Here is a 27,215-nt window from a genome sequence, read left to right as displayed (position 1 = left end):
AAATATCTGCAATATTCGATTTTGTGAAAAGTTGTTCTATTTTGTCGACGAAAGCACCTATTGGATTTGTTGTTATAATTTGTAACGAAATAAAATAGATATTTGTAATGAAAAGGCTGTGTGATGCAAAGGTACTAAAGTGACGCCGATTTCAATTCTACAACCATTTCACAACCTCCACTGGCACGGTATTTAGCGACACTGTCAGTGCTATTGTGATTTATGTCGTTGTTTGCGGAATAGCTGAAATAAAAATAGAGGAGAGACAAAGAGAGATAGAGAAATAGAGTACGATTATACAAATAATTTCTAAATAAATTTATAGGGCAAATATATAATTCAAAGTAAAAAGGAATGACACATCGATAAAATTAATCTGATATTGAACCATTTTCAATATTTTTATCTCGACCACATACTATTTGGATTTTAAAAAGTGAAGTTTTACATACCCATGGCATTCCCATCGCTTTGGTACTCACAATTCTTATTATTTAAAGAAGTTTTGATTTCACATTTCTCTTCATAGCTTTTTTAAAATTCAATTCTCTAATTAATCAAGAGATATCCATGAAATCTTGAGTGCAAAACTGTTTGAGTTAGTATTCCCTTTTTGCTACCTTATTTAATTAAGCAAATCCGTTATACTTACATGGTTTCAATCATTTTGAAGCAGTAAATAATTTGGTTTTTGCTTAGCATTAAAATGTATTCAATTAGTAGCAAACCAAAATATTTTCATGTAATTTTTAAGACCAACTTAACACATGCTTTCAAACTGCTCAGCCCAGAAACTTGATTGTTGACTTAAATAGCTATGGGTCCTGGGCAACATATATGTACATAAGTTGAAAGCAGTAATTAAACACGTAGGCATATGCTTTGGGTACGTAAATACATACATATATACATTTAGTATATAATATATGAATATTTGTTAAGATACATACACTCTATTTCAACTCCATAATGAACTTATGGGTTGCTGCCAGCGAAGACACAATCAAGTAAGTCTAAAGATAATGGACTTAAGAAATTAACCAAAAACTATAAATAAGTGTATTAATATGTGCATGTGAAGTACTTGTATTGCTAAGCACTTACAGATTAAATTTTGCATTTTGTAGTTTCTCTTAATGCAAGCTTATTTGTATCCACCTCACTGCAATAAGCTATTTATATTAAATTCATTTGCCTATTACTTTGGCTTATAAAGGTGCAGTTTATATTATTCGGGTTTTATATTTGTGTGCGTGTACGTTGCTTGAAGTTATCACTAAGATCTTCCAGTTGTTCATTTTGTTCTATCAAGTTTGCTTTTATGTATATATTTATACATGTATATATATACATATGAGGGTGTTTTTTTTAACTATTCATTTTTTTTCAATCCCATCGTGAAATTTTCTTGGAAATACTCTAAAAAAAATTTCCTGAAAATTTGAGCCCTTAATATTAACATTAAGGACTGGACCAAGGCAGCTAAAAATTTTCCATTAGGGTTTATAAGTAAGGCTGTATGAAATTTTCATAGATTTTTTTATTACATACCATCTATGAAAACAAAAAACACCTTAATATATATATAATATATCCTGAACGTTTCTTGTCATACTTAATACACCTTGTAGAGGATAAAAATAAATTGTTAGATCAAGACTACACAAAATTAATTTTTGTAACATTTTGAAATTTTAATTTATTTGCGGGCATGTGTGCCGCTAACCACAGAAATGCATTAAGCTCTTGAACTTGTGTCGGTTTTTTGCATGCGACTTCAAAATTCCTACAGAATATTTACATGCACATATAGGGTGATTTTTTAAGAGCTTGATAACTTTTTAAAAAAAAAAAACGCATAAAATTTGCAAAATCTCATCGGTTCTTTATTTGAAACGTTAGATTGGTTCATGACATTTACTTTTTGAAGATAATTTCATTTAAATGTTGACCGCGGCTGCGTCTTAGGTGGTCCATTCGGAAAGTCCAATTTTGGGCAACTTTTTCGAGCATTTCGGCCGGAATAGCCCGAATTTCTTCGGAAATGTTGTCTTCCAAAGCTGGAATAGTTGCTGGCTTATTTCTGTAGACTTTAGACTTGACGTAGCCCCACAAAAAATAGTCTAAAGGCGTTAAATCGCATGATCTTGGTGGCCAACTTACATTTCCATAGAATCGCGAGCTGTGTGGCATGTAGCGCCATCTTGTTGAAACCACATGTCAACCAAGTTCAGTTCTTCCAAAGTTTGTTAGCATCGAACGATAGCGATCGCCATTCACCGTAACGTTGTGCTCTTCTCCCCAAATGCGGCAATTTTGCTTATTTACGTAGCCATTCATATGTACATGTTTACTATTTGTATGGTAAATAGCATAGTAAACCAGAAAGTTACCAGAAACGTGACAGATTCTATTTGGATTACTGTGAGTAATGAAACGTAATATAAACATATACTTGTATGTACAGTTATTTTTAGCGTATTTTAAAGTTTCAGTTTTTCCTAAAAATAAGGATGAAATGAAAACGAATTTTTATTTTTCAGTTTAAACCGTTCTATGAAGTTATATAACTAGGATTTTCTGATACTTTGGATTACGTAAGTAAACCTGCTAATAGGAATAAGTTATATTCTGCTTTTTTCATAATAATATTTGTTTAAATTAAATATTATATATACAATCTGTTTTTCCTAAGACATCCTGTTATTTGAACACAGTACATTTGGCTATAAATTTTAAAGGAATGGTTTTATGAAAAAAATTGGGAATATCTTCGTAAAGCGGAGAGGATATTCTTTTTTATATACTATTGTTTCCACAATTTATAATAGTTTTGTTCATTTAACTGTTATGTGTATCAACTAAAACTAATCGAGATAGATATATGTAGGGTTATATGTATATGATATAAATAACCAGAATGAGGAGACGAATTGAAATCCGGATGAGTTCAACCGTGAAAGCTGTAACTTGAGTAAAATTGAGATTTATTGATGAAGCTTGGTGTGCGCGTTCTTTAAGTAGTACCAAAAAAATTACGAGTTCGTAGATGGAAGCAATCGGACTGCCACATTCGAAAAACGAAAACCTATAAAATACCTTAACTAACACTAAAGTAAGATATAAAACTATGGTTTGACACAGGTGAGAAAAAAAAATTGGAAAAGTGGGTTTTGCCCCGCCTTTTTATAAGTTTAATTTACAAATCTCCTAAGCCACAAATGAAATCGGAAGGACCAAGTCGGACTGCAGGCTCGCTTCTTTCTACTTCCCATGTAAGAAAATTTTAAATTTCATTTGAAACTTCACTTTCATGTATGCAAATCTAAAATGAATTAAGTATTATGTCAGGAAATTTTTTTTAGAATAATGCTTAATCGAACCAAAACTGTTCAAGCACGCAGGCGCTGAATATGTGAACCCAGTAATTGTAGTTGACTATTTACCAAAAATATCGATCAATGTACGAAATATATAAGAAAATTCAAAGGGAATACTTTCAAAATAGTAGTATATCTTTTTTTCAAAAATGTATTGAATGAGTATTGACTCTATGACGTTTTGTCAATTGACAAGACATTGGCTGAAGGGTCACGAAGAGGTGCCGGTGTCATCATTGGTTCTGACACCAATTCCTAGCATTCAGTCTGGGTCAGCTCGGATATTAATAACAGAGGTCAGTAGTTCTTTGTTTTCATTATTAGGGAAAATTTGTTCAAATGACTTTGTCATGACGATTGTCATGCAACTGGTTGGCTGCAGGTGTGAGTATATTCCGGTGACATGGAGACGAGTCAAAACTGCATTCATCCCAAAGTTTGCTAAAAGCTCCCGCATTACGGCCAAGAGCATCCAGCCCCTAAGCCTATCCTCCTTCTTACTAAAAACTGTGCAGAGGCTGACGGACTGGTACATAAGGGACCATTTATTAGGAGCGCAACACGGTAAAGGTAGGTCAGTGGATTCTGCACTACATACTATCGTAGCTTGAGGAAGCCATTAATACGAGTACATAGACAACGCCGGAAGATATATTTCTGCAAATGTAGCTAACCGTCTCAAAGAATCTGAGATCTTAAATGAACACATGTATGAAAACTCGGAAATCCTCACACACTTTGACTTCATGCAGGATCTCTTGGATCATTCAGGCGCCAAAGCGAACTCTGGCGGCTCTTTCTCTACCAATATATCGGCTAGGGAATGGGAAGAAGCCGTAGGAGCAGAGAGATAGTGAGCTTCTTTACGGATGGGTCAAAGCTTAGGAGGAAGGTTAGTGGAGGGTTTACTGTCAGGAACTCTCTATCCTTGCCATTATATTTTGAATATTATTTGGATCAAGTGACCGATGCGTCTGACCCGGATGCCCACTTTTTGCAGCAATAAAGGTCAAGTCAAGGAATATTATCTTCCAACGCGAAAATTGTCTGTTTACTATTGTAACCGCTCAACCAAAGTGAGCTTTACTGATGAAAAATCCTTCCTGCAAAAATCGGGAGCCTGTCGAAATGTCCGTCTTCGTGCATTTAGTACTACTCGATAGCTGATCCTCTATCTCAAAAGGTATAATGAGCTATTCGCCCATAGTAAGGCTAATCTTTTCCTGCTTTTAAGGTTTCTCCATTGTCGTTATAATTTTTTGGAGGAGAATAACGCAGAATCACCTGAACAACTTTTTCTTAATTGTTCCGACAGTACGAGATCAAGACTTAGTCCTTGGAGCTCTCACTTTCACTTATTTCTGTTAACTATCAAACGCCTAAGAAAATTTTTTCAGTATTCTATGTTTAAGAGTAAATGTTTAATTTTTTCTGCACTCTTTAGAGGAAAAGTCTAAAAGTTGCCAGCGTACTAAATGGTAATTTCTAGTAGCACTTGCGCAATAGTCATCAGGAAACGAGTTGCTGCTATATTATTACTGCTCACTTTCATAGTTAGCCTAAGGCTGCAGGAAAAGTTCAACAGCCCAAACAAGTTTAAATGCATACGTAACACTTGCAACAACGTGCCGTTAGCTGACAACAAGTTTCCACATACTATTTATTTTGAATTGTGCAATAACTTCTCGTCAAGAAAATAGAGAAATATTGCCGGTGAACTTTTTCTTTCTGCTGACGCTAAATAAATTTTAAAATTTAATTTGTTCGCAAGTGAAAAAAAAAAATAAAATAAAACAAGTAAGGAAGGGCTAAGTTCGGGTGTCACCGAACATTTTATGATAAGGTGATAATCAAGATTTCATTATCCGTCATTTACATATTTTTCTATTTTGCTGTAAAATTAATTAGATTATAGTTCCTGAGATATGGTTTCTGGTCCATAAGTGGGCGACGCCACGCCCATTTTCAATTTAAAAAAAAGCCTGGGTGCAGCTTCCTTCTGCCATTACAACATAACCTTTGTATGGGAGGTGGGCGTGGTTATTATCCGATTTCTTCCATTCTGTATATGGAAATGCCTGAAGGAAACGACTCTATAGAGTTTGGTTGACATAGCTGTAGTAGTTTCCGAGATATGTACAAAGAACTTAGTAGGGGGCGGGGCCACGCCCACATTTCCAAAAAAATTACGTTCAAATATGCCCCTCCCTAATGCGATCCTTTGTGCTAAATTTCACTTTAATATCTTTATTTATGGCTTAGTTATGACGGTTTTCGCCATTTCGTGGGCGTGGCATTGGGCCGATTTTGCCCATCTTCGAACTTAACCTTCTTATAGAGCCAAGAAATACGTGTACCAAGTTTTATCATGATATCTCAATTTTAACTCAAGACTGACGGACGGACAGACAGACATCCGGATTTCAACTCTACTCGTCACCCTGATCACTTTGGTATATATAACCTTATATCTGACTCTTTTAGTTTTAGGACTTACAAACTACCGTTATGTGAACAAAACTATAATACCCTCCTTAGCAACTTTGTTGCGAGAGTATAAAAAGTTGACTTTGGCTGCACCGAAACCCCGCACAGATGCATTTCTTACGTCATAAAATAGTATAAAAAGTTAATTTTATCGATTCTAATAGGTCAGTTTATAGCAGCTATATGTTATAGCAGTCTAATCTGAACAATTTCTCCGAAGATTGTACCTGTGACTCAGACAATCCGTGCCAAAATTTATGAAGATATCCTATAAAATAATAAAGCTTCCTAAATAAGAACAAGTATTTATTTCGATCTGGTATAGACGATTTAAGCAAATGATTATTTCTAGGAAAGAAAAGGACGTATTTTAGACCGTTATATAAATAACTAAGAAACAATTTCACGTACATACAGACGAACCGCCAAACAGACATAGTGAAATCGACTCAGCTAGTCATGCTGATCATCAAAATATTTATATATGTATACATATGTATACTTTAAAGAGTTTCCTACGTTCTCTACTGGGTGTTAAAAACTTCGTGGCAAAGTTGTAGCCTTGTTCAATTTTGCAGCGGAGGCAACTAACTACATACAGAAGCAAAACACGTAGACTGAGTTAAAGCGCAAACTAAGTGAATTGTTGTAAAGAGGTTAAAAAAGAAAAAAAAGCGGTACTAAAAGATGTAGTCAAAGCTTCCATATAAAAAGAATACATACTTGTATTTCAGCATGAGCGCAAATGCTTACAGGAAGCGATTTTTGCACATTGTATTGCTATCAGTTGCTTTTTGGGCTCCTGCATATACAAGTATTATAGTTACTGCTATGTAGGTACGTAATTTCTAGCAGCTAATAAAAACACAATTAAAGGACGGATAGCATACACGACAAAATTCAATTAAAACCCAGCAGTCGTTGCCGCAAAAATTAAAATGTTCATTGCAGAACATACATAACTGTATTCATGGCTTGTTTTGAAAATATATGTTTAAATTTCTATATATATTTTTTCAATACACCTAAGTAGAATAAAGGGCAGCCCCATTCAATCACTGTCACTCAGTCTAAACACAAAATAAACAAGTAAGGAAGGGCTAAGTTCGTGAGCAACCGAACATTTTATATCCTTGTAACTTTCAGGAATCAAACCCAGGGAACTACATTAAGGTTTTACACCTTACGCCAACCTTGAATCGGAACGCAGTAATTTTAAATATACATATACTAAATACATATAACTCATACACTGATCAACATATTCGATATAAGGTTTGTTAGAAAAACAAAAATCAGTATACAAACATATATAGCATATGGAAGTTGGAATAGTTTTGAGCCGATTTTATCTTTTTTTCCCCAATACTAAATACTATTAACGTACCACATACTAAAAGACGGACGTCCGAAAATTTTAATACTGATTATATGGGGGCTAGGTCAAATTTTCTCCCGATTTTATCCATTTTAAGCACAAAGATGTACTAAAAGGTGCTTTCCAAAGTAAACAGGTCTTTACAAAGTCAATTTATTATATTCAAAAGAGTCTGCTTCTGCTTCAATACAGCTTTTTGCACGGTCCAACAGCATGTCGAATGAGTGTTTTAGCTCGTTGGCCAGTATGCCGATGCAAGCCTTTTGAATGGCCTCTACGTCTGCATAACGCTTTCTTTTCATGGGAAAATGCATTTTTCAGAAAAGGAAGAAGTCGGGCGGTGCCATATCAGGTGAATACGTGGAGTGGTTAATGGTTAAAATGTGACTTTTGGTCAAATAATAATCAAATAAATAATCGGTCACCAAGCGTCCTTCGAATGTCGGATACTGAGCAATTTTTGGTCGTCAGTCAATTAGTGCGGAACAAACCGTGCACATTCCTTTCGTAAGGCCAGGTGTTCGCTCAAAATGCGATAAATCGATGCTTTGGAGATGTTCAATTCTAAATCCATGAATTTCAATCATGATTTCGGCTGGTTTTTGATAAATTCACGCATTCGATGGAATTTCTGACGAACACGGATTTTGATTGAATTAGGACGGCATGTCAAGCAACACTAATGGTGCGCTGTCAGAGTCTTATAACGTCAATTCGCAGTGGATGTGAAACAGTATTAAAGTAAAATGGTTAAGCAACAGAATACTAACTGAAATTAAGCAATATTTATTAATAGCAGTATTTTTTGCAAATAAAAATTTTCGTTTCTAATTACATAGTTGTCGCACTCAAAGTGGCGATTTCACACTTTTTTGTTAAAGTTTAAAAAATATGCCGTATTTTCTCTTTATTTTGCTCCGTGTTTGCGACGCTATAACTTACGAACGACTTAAAAGAAACGACAATCAATCAAACACGTGTTAGCGCGTGAAATGAGCTTCCCAAAAAGGTATAGCATGACCCGATGCGACGAATGAAACTAGAACTACGCGCTTTCCGCGCCAATTAGCGAAAATACCGCAATACTTTTTTGACAATCCAATATCAACCCCAGCCACTTTACAAAATCTTCGAAAGATCTGTTTATCAATAATCCGACTTGATTCCAATTTGGTGAAATTGGGGGCAGGGTGCCCCCTCTAGCAAGCTCATCAGCCGTGCACAGTCAGCGAACTCAAAGCCAGTATAGCCCAGAGTGAATGCACATCTCTCTGAAGGAGGCTGCACAACAAGCTATGCCTACAGGTGCTACTTGTAAACGGCGTTGAGTTCAAATGTTAGTGTTGTTTTAGTGAACAATAAATGTCGATAAAAACAGCTTTTTCAACTGTTTACTACTGAGTTTTTCCGAGGCTTAACTAACTACGGTTTCACAGGGCTAGAACACCACTTTTAGTAAGAGTCCAGACCTCTTCCCAACTGAACCTCTAGACACAGTATAAGGCGACCAAAGCTTCGCTCACTCTTTCCTCAATGTTCAGTTTCCATGAGAACTCATTTTCAGGATAAGCACCTAGTGCTTCACCCTAGATTCTCTAGATAAAGAATAGAATTTCCCAACATAAGGAGAATATTATTACGAATTTGAGAAATAAAGATCGGTTTCCCCATATTTTATAATATTTGAAATTCTCACTCTTAATTGATTCAAGAGACAGACAGATAGTATTTAAATATTATATCATTTATGAGAGCACGTTTTAAATCAGATTTTTGTCGCTGAAGTCCAAAAATTAAGATAGTTTTACCCAAATAACAGGGAATTTGTAAAAGAAATACTGCTGTTACCATTAAATTTGTTTCATATGAAGCTACAAGTTGACAAATATAATTTTGAATTTTTAGCGATTAGCTTGCTTGGTATTATGTTAACTTCCATCAATATTTTTATTCTTTTGTACCTCCAAATGGCTTGATATGGTTGAGGTGATTTTATATTCATCAACCTTTGGGTGAGCCTTATTTAAATGTGAAATATAACTAAAAAGATTATTAGAAAAGCCTCGTTCAAAGAGTACAATATAGAGGTTTTCAGTAAGAGCGCTACAAAAGCAACGATTGATATGCCCAAAAAATATTAAATAAAACATTGTATTTATTTTGAAAATTCTATATTTATTCTTCCAAATCAATTTCATCCCCTTCAAAGTAATCCCCTCCCGATGCAATGCACTTATGCCAACGGATTTTCCAATCTTCGAAACACTGGTTGTAGTCACTTTCCGGGATGCCTTCAGTTCCGTCTTCGCTTGAATCTTCTCTATCGTATAAAAACGGTGTCCCCGGAGCAGTCTTTTGAGCTTGATGAACAGCCAGAAGTCGCACGGCGCCAGGTCAGGTGAATACGGTGGTTGCGGAACGATATAAGTTGAGTTTTTGGCGAAATGATCACGAATTACGAGGGCAGTATGGGATGGTGCATTTTCGTGGTGTAAAAACCAATAATTGTCCTTCCACAGTTCCGGCCTTTTTAGGCGGATAGCGTTATGCAAACTACGCATAACGTTCAAATAATATTCCTTGTTGACTGTTTGACCGGTTGGAAGGAATTCATAATGCACAACACCACGATAATCGAAGAAAACAGTCAACATGACCTTGATTTTTGAGCGACTTTGGCGCGATTTTTTTGGTCTCGGCTCTCTTTTAGCACGATATTCGCTCGATTGATCGGTTGTTTCGGGGTCGCACAGTGTGAGATTCAGTCAATCTAGCATCTCGAAATTCAAAAAAAAAATGTTTTCGTAACTCGCTTATATTTTTTTTTTACGTGAGAAGAGTCCTCAATTGTTACGCAAACAAACACAAAAGAGAATAAAAAAATGTTATTGCTGTGATAACAGCTATCAAACACGTGCAATTGCTCAGCATGCTACAATTGATTTGCAAGCTTGCATTGATCACAAAAGTTTGAGTGATCAGGTCGAAGTTGTGAGTGGTTTTTTTGGCCTAAAATATTTTTTGTATTGAAGGTTATTACTTAAACTTGAAATTTTTGTTTTATACAAAATTATTTTTGCACTCAAGTATTTTGAAAAAATTGTTTTATAACCACCTGAAAGGTAAGACTAATTTTAAAATTTTCAAATATTTGATAGACTAGAACTTACAATTCCCACGGAGTTCCGCGATGGGAATGCCAGCTGAATCTTTGTTAATGAACCCAAAACAAATTTAAAAAATAAAATCCTGCCCATTTTTTGCCTTTTTTTAGTATGAGTGAAATATCGCGAGAGGAGCTATTTTGGATTTGGTTGAGGCAAGGTGAAAAGCAAAAAAACAGAAGCGTCGAAAAGCGCGTTATATCAATTTTTGGACCAGACGTTGACGATACCAAAGGTTAAAGATCGTAAAAAAAAAAGGTTTGCTTCTAATTTCAATCGCGATGGAGCAAAATCTCACCGTCATAAAGCAAGATTTATGCATGACAATGCTATTTGGCTAAGTTCAAAAATTTCTGCTGTTGATTTTGCTCTTGATCACGCACCATCAGCTTCAAACAAATACCTCAACGCGGAAACTATGAATGAAATGAATGCCTTATCACAGCGCGAAATCGATGAAAATATGCTTGCTGTTGGTCTTTCACCTCTACATGTCTACATAAGGTTTATGGAGTGCTTGTTGCACATTTCTTACCGATTGGAAATAGAAAAATGGTACGTATCAGGCGATGAAAATAAGGTGAGCGTTGCAAGAAGGAAGAAAAAAATACAAGACAGGTTTAGGAACGAAATGGGTCTTCTTGTGGATATGCCGAAACAGAAAACAGGAAACACAAATGATGGCAATACGGCCAGAAGATTTTTCAAAGAAGCAGAAAAAACATCGGATATTACAGGCATAAATCAAGCGGTATCGAGTAATACTTATTTGCATAAACAGCGGCTATTTTTATTAATATAGATGCGTTCCAAAATTTTACGTCAGAAACAAGAGAGCTTTATTTGAGTTTATATCCTTGGTACTATATGCCAGTAACTCTCCACAAAATATTGTTTCATGGAGGAGCTATCATTTCTTCATGCATTCTTCCCATAGAAAACTTTTCTGAAGAAGCGCAAAAAGCACGCAATAAAGAGTCGAGATAGTATCGCGAACTGTTCACAAGAAAAACGTCCCGCGTTGACACCAACATAGATTTATTGCAAAGGTTGCTTATCACGTCAGACCCTTTGATTGCAAGTTTACGTTTGCACCCAAAAACCAAGCGTTCTACTTTACCTTCTGAGGTCATTGCACTTCTGTCTGACACCCAACTAAATGATGAATTTGATTATGATTATGATTTAGCATAAAAAACTTTGCTTGCAGCTCTCTGGAATTTTTATTTTTGTACAAATTCCTTATTTTTTTTATTTCTACTTTTCGCTTTTTACTTTTGTATAATTTGTATATAATTTCTTTATTTTGGTTTTTGATTAATATCTTATTTTGAATATTTCCATTCTTTTAAGAACTTTCGTTGAATGTTTTTAGTTTTTTTTATTTTTTCTCATTTGCAAAGAATCATCGAAAACTAAAGTTCGAAAACTTGAAGAATTTTTATAGAAATGGTTATATGTGGGTGCTTATATCAATATATCGACAAGTTTTAGTTAGAAGAGAAAAAAAGAAGAAAATTTTGAATATAAATGTGTAAAAAAAATTGTCCCCAACTAGTGTTTTTGAGGATAGTTCGGAACTAGTCCCCTTTGACACTAGTTGGAACTAGTTGTCTAGCACCATATTGAAGCTTATAATCTCCTTAACGATCGTGCCAAATTTTAAGTTCATATCTCTACAACTTCATATAAAAATTAATTTTGATATGCTAGATTGACTAAATCTCACACTGTGGGTCGTAAGCATAGATCCAAGTTTCACCGCCAGTTATAATACATTTCATGCCACCTTGGTAGTCGGAAAGCATCGTTTCACACACTCCAACGCGACGCCTTTTTTCCGAAAAATTCAATGTTTTCGGTACCAGTCGAGATTTGACGCGCTTGAGGCCCAAAACATCCTCCAAAATGGTATTGGCTGAGCCTTTCGATATGCCAACTTCATCAGCAAGGTCACTAATTGTTAATCGACGGTTTTCAACACCAAATCTTAGATTTGTTGAACGTGAGCTTCGTCGGTTGAGGTTGATGGTCGCCCTGGACGCTCTTCGTCTTCGACACCTTCACGGCCTGCTTGGAACTCACTATACCACTTGTAAAAAATTTTTTTAGACATATCCTCATCACCAAAGGCTTTCTGCACCATCTTCAACGTATCTGCAGCAGAAAATTGATTCCGTAAACAAAATTTAATGCAAATTCTTTGCTCAACAAATTTCGACATCGCAAAAAACGAAAAACTCACTTTTAGCAGCTCACAAAACGACATGTAAGTACTCACACACTAATGATTATTTTGACATGAAATTTGACATAAATGTGACTGACAGTACTACCAACCTAAGAAAAAAAATAGTTCTCCAAATCCTTCGGCGCGCGCAGTTTAAATTCAAATGTCACCTTATTTTTTGGGAACAGTAGATTATAGAACGTGAATTTACTGCAGTATCGGCTATTTAGAAAAACTCTTGTAGAAGTCTTACTGAAAAATTCACGCTTAAACTAGAGGCCACTAACTCCGAATTTCGGTAGTAATATTGAATCATTTCGACTCGTTGTTGGATCACATACCTAGCACAATGAAATGGCAAACGCCACTAAAGAGAAATGTCAAAAAAGTAAAAAAAATATGACGTAGTTTGCTGTCCCTATCGGTAATTTTCATTTCGAAATCTAAATCCACGATTCCAAATACCCAGCTATTTTGACTTCAGTTTGCGCAATTCTATATACACATTATCAAAATCTTTATTTATCGATAGTTCATAAGATGACTCGAAAATATGTATGTTTTCAGGAAAAAATATTCATATTCTTTAATCACCTTCTGTATTGTTGAGCAAGCAAATTTGTTCACCATCTTCGCGTCACCACATCAATGTCGGTGTTGGTGAACTTGCTGCTTCACATTTCAGTGTTACGTTGGCGCCCTCTCGTATCACTATATCTGTGCTGAGGGAATCATTAAGGATATTAGATGGCACTACTTACGTAAAATGCATCAAAAGCGAATGCCGGAACTACAGCGAATCAAGTAATATAGTGATGGACCAAAAAGTGAAAACTGTAATGTTGATATTACATTGTATGGCGTCGCATGGTAGTGACATAATGTTTGCAGTCATTGTTATGTTGTCCAGTGAAGTCATCATCGTTGACATTAAGATGATGCAACAGCTGACTTTGACATGGCACATGGTTATTATGTAGCGCCATCAGCAGCAGCAGCAGCGTTGAAATGATAAAATATTCCTGGGGCATCTTGTTTTTGGCCAGTGACAATGAAAGTTGACATAATTTTCATTTCGCGTTTGTTATTATTATACAATATTTAGTTGTCGGGAATATGGTTGCATGAAAATTTTAAAAACATTTGGATTTCCCACGCAGACATGATCCATCAGTTGATGTTTTGTTGTGGAGTTCTTTTTTCTGGTATCTCAAAAAAAAAATGTATTTTGCTAAGTTGGTCCATGTTTATTCCATGTTTACTGTCCATGATTACTAATGTAAATATAAGCGTGGACTGTTAACCAGTTTTTTTGCAGCAGCTGCTTAAGTCGGTAAATCTCAGTATTACGTTGCCATTTTTACAATGGTTGAAAAAGAGAGCAAAGAATTTGTTTCAAATTTTGTATTTCTAACCATATTTCCTGTGCGGAGTTATTACAAATGTAGAAAAAGGCTCACAGTGATTGAGTTTTATCAAAACCACAAGCTTACGAGTAGTACAAAGCCTTCAAAACGGTTGTGAGATCAATCGGGTTGACCTTCCACCTATTGAATTGATAAAAATATGATTTAATAAAGGGAATAGTATTGTGCTTGTCAACCAAGTGTCGTCGTGTACTTGCTCGATTCGTCCCGATAAAGCTAATTTTTCCAAAAATAGTACCGTAAATAGTTCTCGATTGGACATGCTTCATCATTCGAATTCCAATCCCATATTCACGGAGAACATTATAACTGCCGAGGGACATGGGTTTATGAGTTTGACATCCAAACATGCCAACAATCATAGGAGTGGACTCTGTTTTCAGTCGATTTTATGTAAAGTATTTCGCGGACGAGGAAAACCGTTGGCATAAGTGTATTACGACTGATGGCGGTTACTTTGAAGGAATAAATAAATAATGATAATTAAATATTTTACTTTTTGTTACAATTTCCAGCTACTTTGTATTCCGAGTTGGAATTTCCTTTATCCATGTAAAGCTGTTCTTAATTTGACATTAAGCAATCTATTAAAAAAAATTAGTACTATTTTTTATCAGTTATTCATCTGAATGAAAATTTAGTTTTCTGCGGTGAACACTATATATTGTATATGACGAAAATTATATACTTCATATTCGAAACCTTTCATAAATAATTTTTTTTATCGTTTCTCTATTTTCTTTGAAGAAACGAAGAACATTTCTCTTAAGTGCCTCTAGCTAAACTCACTTTTTATCACTTTACCACCTAAAACAAAGCAACACTTGCAGAAAAGCAAACCCGATACGGCGACCGACGAAAAAGTTTGGAAAGAAAACTTTGCTTTGATTGCCACTACTTGCAACTTTGTTGACCAGGCCATAAGTGAGTTGAGCGCACATACATACTGGTATATGCGCAAATCTGTGATTGCGTAAAAAACCTGAAAAAAGCAGACGGTAAATTAAAAGGCTTCCTCGTGACATACGTGGCGTATACGTAACTTTTGCAAATAGTGATAGAAGTATGCAATTTCGAGAATATTTGCGTATATTTGAAAGAAACGCCAACAAGCAAACAACTAAGAATAACTGTAAATATGCGCTAATTGGAAGCATATACTAGTAAAAAGATATCGGAAAACAATATCAAAATTAAGTATTTTTTTATTTGCTCTGACGACATTGAAAATGAAACGACTGCAACAGAAAAATGAAGTCTTGTCGAACGCTCAAAAATACCTTAAAACTATTTTTTTATTAGTCATTAGAGCTGACTACGACTTCAAAGTCTGTCATTTAAGTTAATTAGCTCTTGTGAATGCCGAATATTCTAGCAAGCTTTGTTGGTGTTGTAAGCCCTGAAATGCAGATCCGTCCCAAAATTGTCCATAAAGTAAATGGAATATAAGATCTATGATTGTTAAGTGTGGGATGGATTTTTGCCAATAAATATGCACAATTTGCAAACGTGGTTTCGAAGCAAGTCTGTTTGATATTAAATGACAAACCAAACAGTGTATAAATCAAATAACAGCCACCAAAGGAACAAATTCCGAGACCAGTTTTGTCTCATTCAGAACCACTCAACTAATTCAAGCACCCGTTATATAATTTATTTACATGACGCTGACAGGATGTTCAAGATTAGTCGAAGAGAACCTGACTACACTAGCAATAACATCAAGTTACCTCATTATCATTATTATTAAGGTAGCCGGCCGTAGCTGCAACGCTAGAAACTGCAATACTGATGAGCTGACATAAAAACGCATTTTTACGTCAAACTTCTCAGACTGTGGATAATATTTTAGCATATAAAAATGGAAAACCTTCCTCTCGAAAACTAGAATTTGGTCATTGTTCGTCTAGAATGGACTTTACTTTTCAATTGCCTCTTTAGTCCGAGGTAACAGCTGTTGGCAAAAGTTATTCTGCGTTAGATTTCATGGCTGTTGTTGTTATTGATGTTAATGTTGATTCCAAGATAATACACAACATTATTTATGGCTTCGAAGTTATGATCTCTTATCCGGGACTGTTTTGTCCTTTTAATTGGGATTTTTTACGTGGTGGGTCTTAAACACAGCATACAACTCTGGAGAGAGATAACTCGCCTTCTCACTTTAATTCGCCTTCAAACGGATGTTTTTTGGCTACACAGAGGTTAGTTGATCTAAAAATGGAAGCTGGAGCCATACTTAGTAAACTCTTCTCTGGCCAATCCTTAGTGAATGGCGTTCAGAGAACTTTTCGCACCAAACCAATTATGTTTGCTTCACTCAGCCAGAGTATCCAGGCAACCAACCTGACTGTTCATAAGATCCGTATTGATCTGACACATATAGCAGACTTTGTCCGCTTTTTCCATATCAGGAATTCTCAATATCCAGCACGTTTCTCAGCGTGAGTTATACTCGGTCATTATTAAGTGATTTTGTATCGTCAGTATTGGTTGTGGGCCGACGCGCAGCCACGCAATCTAGGCGGTGAACGAAATAAACATATTCCGCGAGAGTGTGTTTAAGTGTGGGTAAGACATAACATCCCACGTCTCGTTTTCATATTAGCACGTAAATATTACGTTGGCCGCAAGATACAGACGTTCGTTTATTAGTTTGTTTTCGTTTGTATGTATTTCTTCATTTTTATTTATACCTGTATTGGTTCGTGCAGGCAGGCGTGCGTGTTATCGGTTGGTATATTTGTCCATTAGATGCGCTAGAAGTTATGTAGAATTTTCTACGGTGTGCAAGACTCATATGAAGATGTGAAGTGTATAGGTTAGTTTGAGTTGAAAAGCGAACGGAAAGAGAGAACAAAATTCATGTGAAAATTAATTTATTTATAGGAGTATTTGTTGGAATAAATTTCATTGAGTTAACATTTGCACACATACATGTACATCTTAGTATACTTTATATAAATATATTTACGCGAATTTATTCTAGCCAATGTTGATGAATATAGCTGTGTATTTATATATCTTAATATCCGCCTCAGTCTTTTATTGAATCAGCAGTGCGCGTTTAAAGTCGAGCCAAGCGCATTTTCCCATTAACATAAAACGCGAATGTAAGCTACGATTTTGAGAATCTAGGGGCACCCGAAGAACAATAAAGGAGCAAAAACCAGTTCATGAACATGAATAGCTTAATTTTGATGGTCGAAGTCATGTTCACATATATATACTCACATAGACATATTCCTTGCTATTGTAATGGATTTATATACGCATATTTATTTGGTATTATTTCTGCAATATTTATAGGTCACGAAAAGCTCATCTCTTACATCGAACACACACACGGACACGGCTAAATCGCCTAAGCCCGTCACACAGTTAATTTACACTTCCCCGAACAAGTGTAAAAAATTTTCGTGGCAAACTTAATATACCCTGTTCACGGCATAAAAAAATCTTACTAAAGAAAAAACACAGAAAATATCAAATTAAATTCGATAACTAACGAAGCGGCAGAACTTTTGAATGTTGCTCAAAAATGAGAATTTGGGACCTAAGTCATAACAATTAGATTATGTGTCTCTGAGCTTTGCTGACCTACGCCGACGACCTCGATACTATTGGCCATAACAACCGTGCCAACGAGGACAAGACGAAATATCTCCTATCATCAAACAAGCAGACGCCGCTTTCGCGACTTGGCTTCCACGTCACTGCTTACAGTCATAACTAAGAAGTCGTAGATACTTTCATCTATTTTTGAACTAGCATTAACACCAACAACAACGTCTGCCTCGAAATTCAACGCAGAATAACTCTTGCCAACAAGTGCTACTTCGGATTGAGTAGGCAACTAAGAAATAAAATTCCTTATCGACGAACAAACACCAAACTCTATAAGTCATTCATTATTCCCGCCCTGCTATATGGTGCAGAGGGATGGATGATGACAACATCAGAAGAGTCAACGTTGCGAGTTTTCGAGAGAAAAGTTCTGCGAAAGATTTATGGTCCTCTGTGCATTGGCCGCAGCGAATATCGCATTCGATGGAACGATGAGGTGTATGAAATACACGACGACATTGCGACGGGAGGCAGAGAAAGAGGAAAATTTCCACTACATCGGAAAGGTGAAGAAGGGTCTGCCTACACTTGGAATATTCAATTGCCGCCAAACAGCGACAAACTGGCGCGATGTTGTAAATTCGTCAATAACCGCTTAAACAATGTCTACGAAGGAAGATGTATCTACCATATGTGTCTGCACTAGCTAATTGCATATAAATGACTGAACTTAATCTTATCGCACGTCTTTACGCTTTTATAAATCGCTTTTCACTCTTGTTCCCCACTTCCAGCATCGCTTTTACAGAATCTCGCAGCGCTTAAACGTTCCTATTGAATGCTGTATGCAATTGTATTGGAAAATGTGCTTATGGATCTGTTCGCTTGCTATTGATTGTGCATACGCACAGTTAGTCATTTTGTGGTGTTTCCACCGCGTGATGGTACAACAGCATAACGAACTGTATGAAAACATGTCTACGTACAGTAGCGATATGATAATCCGCAAAGCAGAGTACTTGTACTTTGTGAAACCTCGTAATACTTTACGTATTAAACTTACTCCGTTCCGCAGTAAATTTTTTTGGAACACTTTACTTTACACTCTTTACACTTTACACTCATTAGACTTAGTTTCATAAACGTGGCGACGAAGAATTCTTCGATGCCAAAGTTAACGAAGAATTCTTCGGTGCCACAGTTAACGAAGTGTTCTTCGATACCAATGTTCAATAGTAGAATAGAAAAAATTGCATATTACTTTTCCTTTATTTATGAAAGTGCATATGGGTATTTTGTTATGAAAATAAGTACTTATGTGTAAAAAGGAATGGTTTTCTTTTAACTTTGTAGCTGAGTCTCTATTCGTTTTTTTCCAAGCAACGAGACTTGAAGAAACGGCCTTTGGCGAGTCTGATGCATTTTGAATTTGGTGAGCATACTCCGATTAGGTGAAGCCTTCTACCTTTACACATTCTACAATAAAGAATTGAAACTATATCTAGTTATAAATTTGAAGCTATGCCATTCAATGATAAAAACACGAAAAACTTACTAAATAGTAACGCATTAAAGTGTTCAAGTTCCTTAACCTCAATTTCATTCTGCACTTTACGCTTTTATAAATCGCTTTTCACTCTTGTTCCCCACTTCCAGCATCGCTTTTACAGAATCTCGCAGCGCTTAAACGTTCCTATTGAATGCTGTATGCAATTGTATTGGAAAATGTGCTTATGGATCTGTTCGCTTGCTATTGATTGTGCATACGCACAGTTAGTCATTTTGTGGTGTTTCCACCGCGTGATGGTACAACAGCATAACGAACTGTATGAAAACATGTCTACGTACAGTAGCGATATGATAATCCGCAAAGCAGAGTACTTGTACTTTGTGAAACCTCGTAATACTTTACGTATTAAACTTACTCCGTTCCGCAGTAAATTTTTTTGGAACACTTTACTTTACACTCTTTACACTTTACACTCATTAGACTTAGTTTCATAAACGTGGCGACGAAGAATTCTTCGATGCCAAAGTTAACGAAGAATTCTTCGGTGCCACAGTTAACGAAGTGTTCTTCGATACCAATGTTCAATAGTAGAATAGAAAAAATTGCATATTACTTTTCCTTTATTTATGAAAGTGCATATGGGTATTTTGTTATGAAAATAAGTACTTATGTGTAAAAAGGAATGGTTTTCTTTTAACTTTGTAGCTGAGTCTCTATTCGTTTTTTTCCAAGCAACGAGACTTGAAGAAACGGCCTTTGGCGAGTCTGATGCATTTTGAATTTGGTGAGCATTCTCTGATTCGGTGAAGTCTTCTACTTTAACTCATTCTACAAAAAAAGTTGAATCCGTATGTAGTTATAAATTTGAAGCTATGCCCTTCAACGATAAAAACACGAAAAACTTACCAAATAGTAACGCATTAAAGTGTTCAAGTTCCTTAACCTCAATTTCATTCTGCAAACTACTTTATACAAACTATTTTATACCAAAAGTATAAGTATAAGGTATAAATGAAGAATTTTATTTGAGGCTTAAATTACTCAGTAATAGCTTTTATAATTGATTACTCATATACTTATATAAATATACATACAGGCATTATTTATAAAATAATATAAAACCTCTGATAAGTTCTCATATTTGAAAAGTTTCCCTTCGCTCACATATCCGGTACACATTGAATAATACATTTGTTACTCATTTTGCTTCAATTCAACTTGGCAATGTTACATTATTTTTTTGTAATGAGATCTCAACTTTTTCAAGGGATAAATTTGCACCAGATGAGACTCTGCAAGCGTGGTTTTTGTTGTCAACTTCAACAAAGAAATTACCAATAACACCAAAAAACGCTGCTTGGACTTCGCGTCAACAACCGTTGACCCGTGCGCAGTCAATAGGTATGTTCCGCAGTTTGTCCATGTGTTTACTAAGTCGTAAATGCATTAATTTATCAATATATACATAGTGTGTCCACTGAGTTGTTTTGATATTGTTCACAGATGATTATTTATACATGCCAATTTCAAAAGAAACATGTCTTTGAAGTTATGAAGCTATCAATTTAGTATTTCGAAACCTTTATGTGACCTTACAAATATTTTCATAATACTATGAGAAAATAATATGCATTATCAATGAAACATATTCTATGTAATTAAACTATAATTGAAATTTGCTTTCAAGCAAACAAGCAAGCATACATTTCATATTACTCAATTAACAAATTCGCTTAACTACCTAGTAGGTAAGTAAGTCAGCTCTTGCAGAATAACTTCTTGCCATTTTATTTCAAGTGAAACTATTTTGCGTATATTATTTTTGGTAAAAGTACTTGGCACTTGGGAATCATCTATCAAAATACTATGCAGTTTGAAGAAAAATGTATTAAAATGGAATTTTATTGTTAGATCCCTTTGAACCGAGGTAAGAATTACTCATACCATCTGTCATACCGGCTTTGATGATGCGATTAGTACCAGTTTATCACTATGGGCTTATAAGTAGCATAAAATACAATATCGCTCATATTTAACCAAAATTTGAGTTGTGGTTGTGAAATGGTTATGTCTGAGAGCGGAAGCTTAAAATTTCATGCCACATATATATAATGTGATATAATGAACCGTAATCAATAAAAAATATTCAATTTCGATTTTTGCATAATACGTTGTTTGCAATTTAGGAGATGATATTTTCTACTGTAATCAAAAAGTAAGTTGAATTTGTTTGTAAAATGTGACTTCTTTATTTATTCTTCCAAATGAATTTAATCGCCTTTAGAATCATCCCTGCCCGATAAAACTCACTTTTTCCAAAGCTTTTTCTAGTGCTCGAAACAGTCCGAACAGTCTTATCCGATTTAGCCTTCCTCGATTGTGTTTCTGTCTTCTCACGAGTGCAGACATCTTCCCTGCAATGGCCTTTTGAGTTTGTTGAATAGTCAGAGGTCGCATAGAGGCAAATATGGTGGTTTTTTCAATCAATCATGGTGCATTATCGTTGTTTTGCAACTATAACCGATCGATAATTTTCAAGTACGAAATATTTGATTATTTTGGCATGACCCTCGTCGGTGGAGGTTAATAGCCATCCTAAGTGGGGCTAGTCTTTAACGCGTTCTTGACCCACTCGTTGTACCACTTGTACAAATTTCTTATTTTGATAACCAAAGGCTTTCTGCTACAGTTTCAACGTGTCCGTATAAATGTATTCGTTCCGTAAACTCGACAAAATCAGCAATTATAAAAATTGAAAAATGCATTTCTGGTTGTTCAAAAAACAACGTGTAACTTGGAGCTTATTTACTTTTTTGCAAACATAAGCCTTGCAAAAGTTCCTCAAAAAAAATTTGGATTTTGTATGTTAAAAAAAAAAAATTAGGAAAAAAATGCGAATGTGCGCCAGGCGAAGGCATAATATTGTTATCACAGCTAGAACGCAGATATACTACATACAAATAAAATACAAGGTTTGCTGACTCACTGCCTGTTTCGTATCTCTAAGGCAACCATAGATTCACCTACTGCCACGGTTGTTTTTGAGGCAACAAAATACTATGCTATCACACTTTATGGTAATGGTATTAACCGCGCTCTTTGTAGCATACGTTTTAAGTATATGGAATAAAAATAAATCACAATATATGTATATCTATATTTTTTTAAATAATATGAAAGTATATTTTCTTTATTTTACTCCTTGTGAGTTGATGCAGGACGCATATGTATATATATCATCAACGAAATTTATTTCAATAGCAGAGTACTGACTGAATATGAACAATTTAAAAAAAAAAAATTTTAAGGCATTCTTCTGAATACATGTGGGTCTTCTTCTTTTAAAAAGTTCACTTTATAAAACTTATTGTATTACTATTAAGTATAACTTTTATCAACTTTATGTATATCTTCATTACAAATTCACTTTATGAAAATTATTATGTACAACTTATATCAACTGTATGTACATACATATATCTTTGAATAAATGATGGTGGCGCGGTGGCAACTCTATATGTTGTGCTTTAGTTCGAACATTTTTTCAGCAGCGAAGGCGATCCGTTCAAACTTAACAATCGTTCGTCAAAATGGTTGGCAGTGTTGCCAATTACTAAAGTTTAGAGGCATTTCGTACTGTTTATTATTAAGCGATATCGAAAAGTGATGCCACTGCATCCCAAAGCTCTCTAGTTTAAATATTTCAAATGGTTTTTGCTATTTTTTAATTTTATACTCACCTTTCTCAGGTAACAGATTCTTAAATGCGTAATCCCGAATATCCTCGAGGAACTCTTCATAATTTTTCATTTCTAAGAGGGATATGGTCAGCAAGCAGCGATAGTTTGAATCCAGTCAAGTCATAAAAAATAATACCAATGGCATAAATTACGCAAAGACATCTTACGTATCTCGAGTAGAGATCGAGTTGGCAGCAGCGTAGAATGGGCATCATAGGTCAGTTGTTACATGCAGATGGGCATCAAGCTGATGTTGGTAGAATGAATAAGAGTAGAGCAAATTTTTTTTTTTCTTTTTTTTCTCAAATTCTTTATTTACAATCTGTCTGTATTCAAGACAATAAGCAAATGTTCTAAAATATACATAACTTTATACTGTTGGACCCCAGTGGGCGCAAAAGTAATATTTTATCTATACTTAGCTTAAGCTAGTGATAAAAAAAAAATTAATGATTATTTATTTCCTGTACGGGAGGTCTAGAATATGAAATCGTTTCAGTCGAAATGTTTCATCTGTTTCATCCAATAACGCAATAGCTAAAGGGTTGGAATGATTGCTCAGCCTTTCAAGATAACCAGAACTAAATTTCCTAATTTCGTCTTTGACACTTGGTATATTTAGGTCGTTGTTAATTGTGATATTTGAAACAAACCAAGGAGCATCCAGAATCTTCCTGAGGGTTAAGTTCTGATAACGCTGCAATATTTCAATATTTGAGTTGCTGCAAGAGCCCCAAACCTGGATTCCATACATTCAGACCGGCTTTAGTATGGCTTTATAAAGTAAAATTTTGTTTTCAAGACTCAATTCCGATTTGGGTCCAATGAGCCAGTACATTTTATTAGTCTTTACTTTAAGCTCTTTTCGTTTTGCCTTAACGTGATTTTTCCACGTTAATCAGTACATGTACGCATGTAAATCTAATTTGTCTGCAAAACAGGGGTGAACGATTAAAAACTTTACTTTATGAGTATGTCTTAAACCAAAGTAAACAAGTTTCGAGTTACTATGAATATACGGGTTTACATTTACTGGGTTCAAGATCATTTGCTTTAATGGTGCATTTTAAAAAAAAAAAAACATTATTACATTTATTTTCATCAAGCTTTAAAGTGCTTTCCTCCGCACTTCTGGAATTTTATACAAGTCTATAACGAATTAATTAATTTTTATTTATATTATACGAAATATACAACCGACTTAACATTTTTTAAAACTATTCATTTATTATTTAATTTTTACTGATTTAAGCTTTGCATACTTTTCTAATAGTCTTCCAAATCTTTTATAAAATTTCTTAAGTTTGTAATAAATCATAAAGCAAGAAACATGAGTAAAGTCAGTAATAAAAGCAAAAACGGGCTTCGGAATGACAAATTTAGCTACAAAATGTCGCAAGTAAATATAAACATGAGTACATTGCAAATGTAGCCTTTCGTTCTGGATAAGCTGAACACCTGTCAAGTCTTTTCTACAAGCAACTTCAAGTCATTCCGAAACAAAAACTATTGACAGACGGACTTATGGCTACATGTGTGTGCAAAGCAGGATATTTGCGTCGAGCCATAACATTGCGAATATGAACAATACAGGCGACCAAACCACATCACAAATGGTCTACAAAAATTCCAGACATGGCAACAAAACAAGGTCAATGTTAAACTATTCTATAATTGTATGCATATCAAAACGCCTTGAAGTTTCTGTTAACATATGTATGTATATATTTATGAAGTAAATTAAGCTTTTATGTATACAAGACGCGTTCCAAAGTAAACAGGAAAGAAGTTTTGTATCTAGCGCCCTTGGTGGCGCCATCTATATGTCGGCTGGTCCGTTAGAATCTGCTATCTCTACCGATTGTCCAGTGAGAATCTTCATTGATTGGAAGTGAAGTTACAGCGTTTTCAGTGTCAGTACATTTGTATTATCGGTGCGAAAATCAGCTTCGAACAGGGAGGTAATTTTTTTTTTTTTTTTTTAAATTGGTAAAACTTTTACCAAAACTTTTCAATTGATGAAACAAATTTATGGCGATGATTGCCCGTCCCGCAGCAGAGTGTTTGAGTGGTTCCAACGTTTCCAAAGTGGTCGTGAGGACATAAATGACGATCAACATGTAGGCCAATCAAAATCCGTGAATACCGGAAGTTCCATCGAAACCGTGCGTGAATTCATCAAAAATCTGCCGAAATCATCATGGAAATGGAATTAAATATCTCCAAAGCATCGATATATCGCATTTTGGCTGACGACCAAAAATTGCTCAGAATCCAACATTCTAAGGACGATTATTTGACCAAAAATCACATTTTAACCATTAACGACTCCCCGTATTCATCTGATTTGGCCCCGTGTGACTTCTTCATTTTCAGAAAAATACATTTTCCCATGAACGGAAAGGGTTATGCAGACGTAGAGGCCATCCAAAAGGCTTGTACCGGCATACTGGCGGCCTTACCGGCCAACGAGCTAAAACACTCGTTCAACATGCTTTTGGACCGTGCGAAAAGCTGTATAGAAGCAGAAGGAGACTGTTTTGAATAAAATACATTGATTTTGGCGAAAAAACCATTTGTTCTGTTTTTTATAGGTCCTGTTTACTGTGGAACCTACCTTGTGTGTACATGTTATATAGTATACTAGTATTGACATTCTTTTACTATGGCTATCAGCCTCCATGAAGTATCACGAGCAACAAGTGGCCATTCATAATTGCCCATGACATTTTGAGCGATACAATTTATACCAGTTTTGAGTTTCGAATTACTGAGAATATGAGCAGGTGAGTACTTACATGTGGTATAAATATATAATTTATGCATATAATTTTGCATTGATTGCAAACAAGAAATGAATAAAATAACATAACATATTGTATAGTATATTTAAGGTTTAATTGCTGAATATGTAGTAACTAATAAAAAATTAAATTTTTGAGGTTACACTTCATTACCCCGCTTCAAGAAATAATTTGGAATAGGAGGAGTTATTCCAAATTAGAAAATACAAATTACTGTAAAGTTTTAATTGAAAAATGTCTTAGTAGTTTCAATTAGTCTGGCTATTTTAAATTAAAAAAACATAATTGTATTATTAAAACTAAGTTCAATGCTCCCTATTGAGGAAAACCTATTATTTCAACCTTTTTAGCCTCCAGTTTTGTTAAGAACACATACAGCAAATGTTATCAATATCCATGTCGTGTTATGGAAAATAAGCAAAACAAAAGTCACCATACAGAATCAAGCGAAGTATATGCACAGATTCAATCTTTCATTGTTGTAAAGACTGATGCTTTTAGCATCCTCGTTGTTCTATTTTCATTTCTTGCTGTTGTTGCTTTGGCAATTGAGGGAGGCAATAAATCTGATTTGCATATATGTATGTATACTAAGGAATGCATGCAAAGCATAGCATATCCTAAAGCATCTAAGCACACAACCGATTTTTCCAAAATAGTAACAGCTTCTTCTGCAGTCAACAATTGTGCAACAACAAGCAACAACTGAGTAGCAAAGCAATGAGTGCATATGGCTTGCATATGTTAAGGCGTATACTCGTATACACATACGTATATAAAGGGTGATTTTTTAAGAGCTTGATAACTTTTTTTTAAAAAAAAAACGCATAAAATTTGCAAAAGCTCATCGGTTCTTATTGAAACGTTAGATTGGTTCATGACATTTACTTTTTGAAGATAATTTCATTTAAATGTTGACCGCGGCTGCGTCTTAGGTGGTCAATTCGGAAAGTCCAATTTTGGGCAACTTTTTCGAGCATTTCGGCCGGAATAGCCCGAATTTCTTCGGAAATGTTGTCTTCCAAAGCTGGAATAGTTGCTGGCTTATTTCTGTAGACTTTAGACTTGACGTAGCCCCACAAAAAATAGTCTAAAGGCGTTAAATCGCATGATCTTGGTGGCCAACTTACGGGTCCATGTCTTGAGAGGAATGGGTGTCCGAGGTGTTCCCTCACAATGGCCATAGAATCGCGAGCTGTGTGGCATGTAGCGCCATCTTGTTGAAATCACATGTCAACCAAGTTCAGTTCTTCCATTTTTGGCAACAAAAAGTTGTGTTAGCATCGAACGATAGCGATCGCCAGTCACCGTAACGTTGCGTCCAACAGCATTTCTGAAAAAATACGGTCCAATGATTCCACCAGCGTACAAACCACACCAAACGTTGCATTTTCCGGGATGCATGGGCAGTTCTTGAACGGCTTCTGGTTGCTCTTCACCCCAAATGCGGCAATTTTGCTTATTTACGTAGCCATTCAACCAGAAATGAGCCTCATCGCTGAACAAAATTTGTCGGGCTAAAAATGTG

Source organism: Bactrocera dorsalis, chromosome 1 (assembly GCF_023373825.1).
Source record: "Bactrocera dorsalis isolate Fly_Bdor chromosome 1, ASM2337382v1, whole genome shotgun sequence".
Classification (NCBI taxonomy): Eukaryota; Metazoa; Arthropoda; class Insecta; order Diptera; family Tephritidae; genus Bactrocera; species Bactrocera dorsalis.
The sequence above is the reverse complement of the archived record's forward strand: the minus strand, read 5'-3'. Positions refer to the sequence as shown.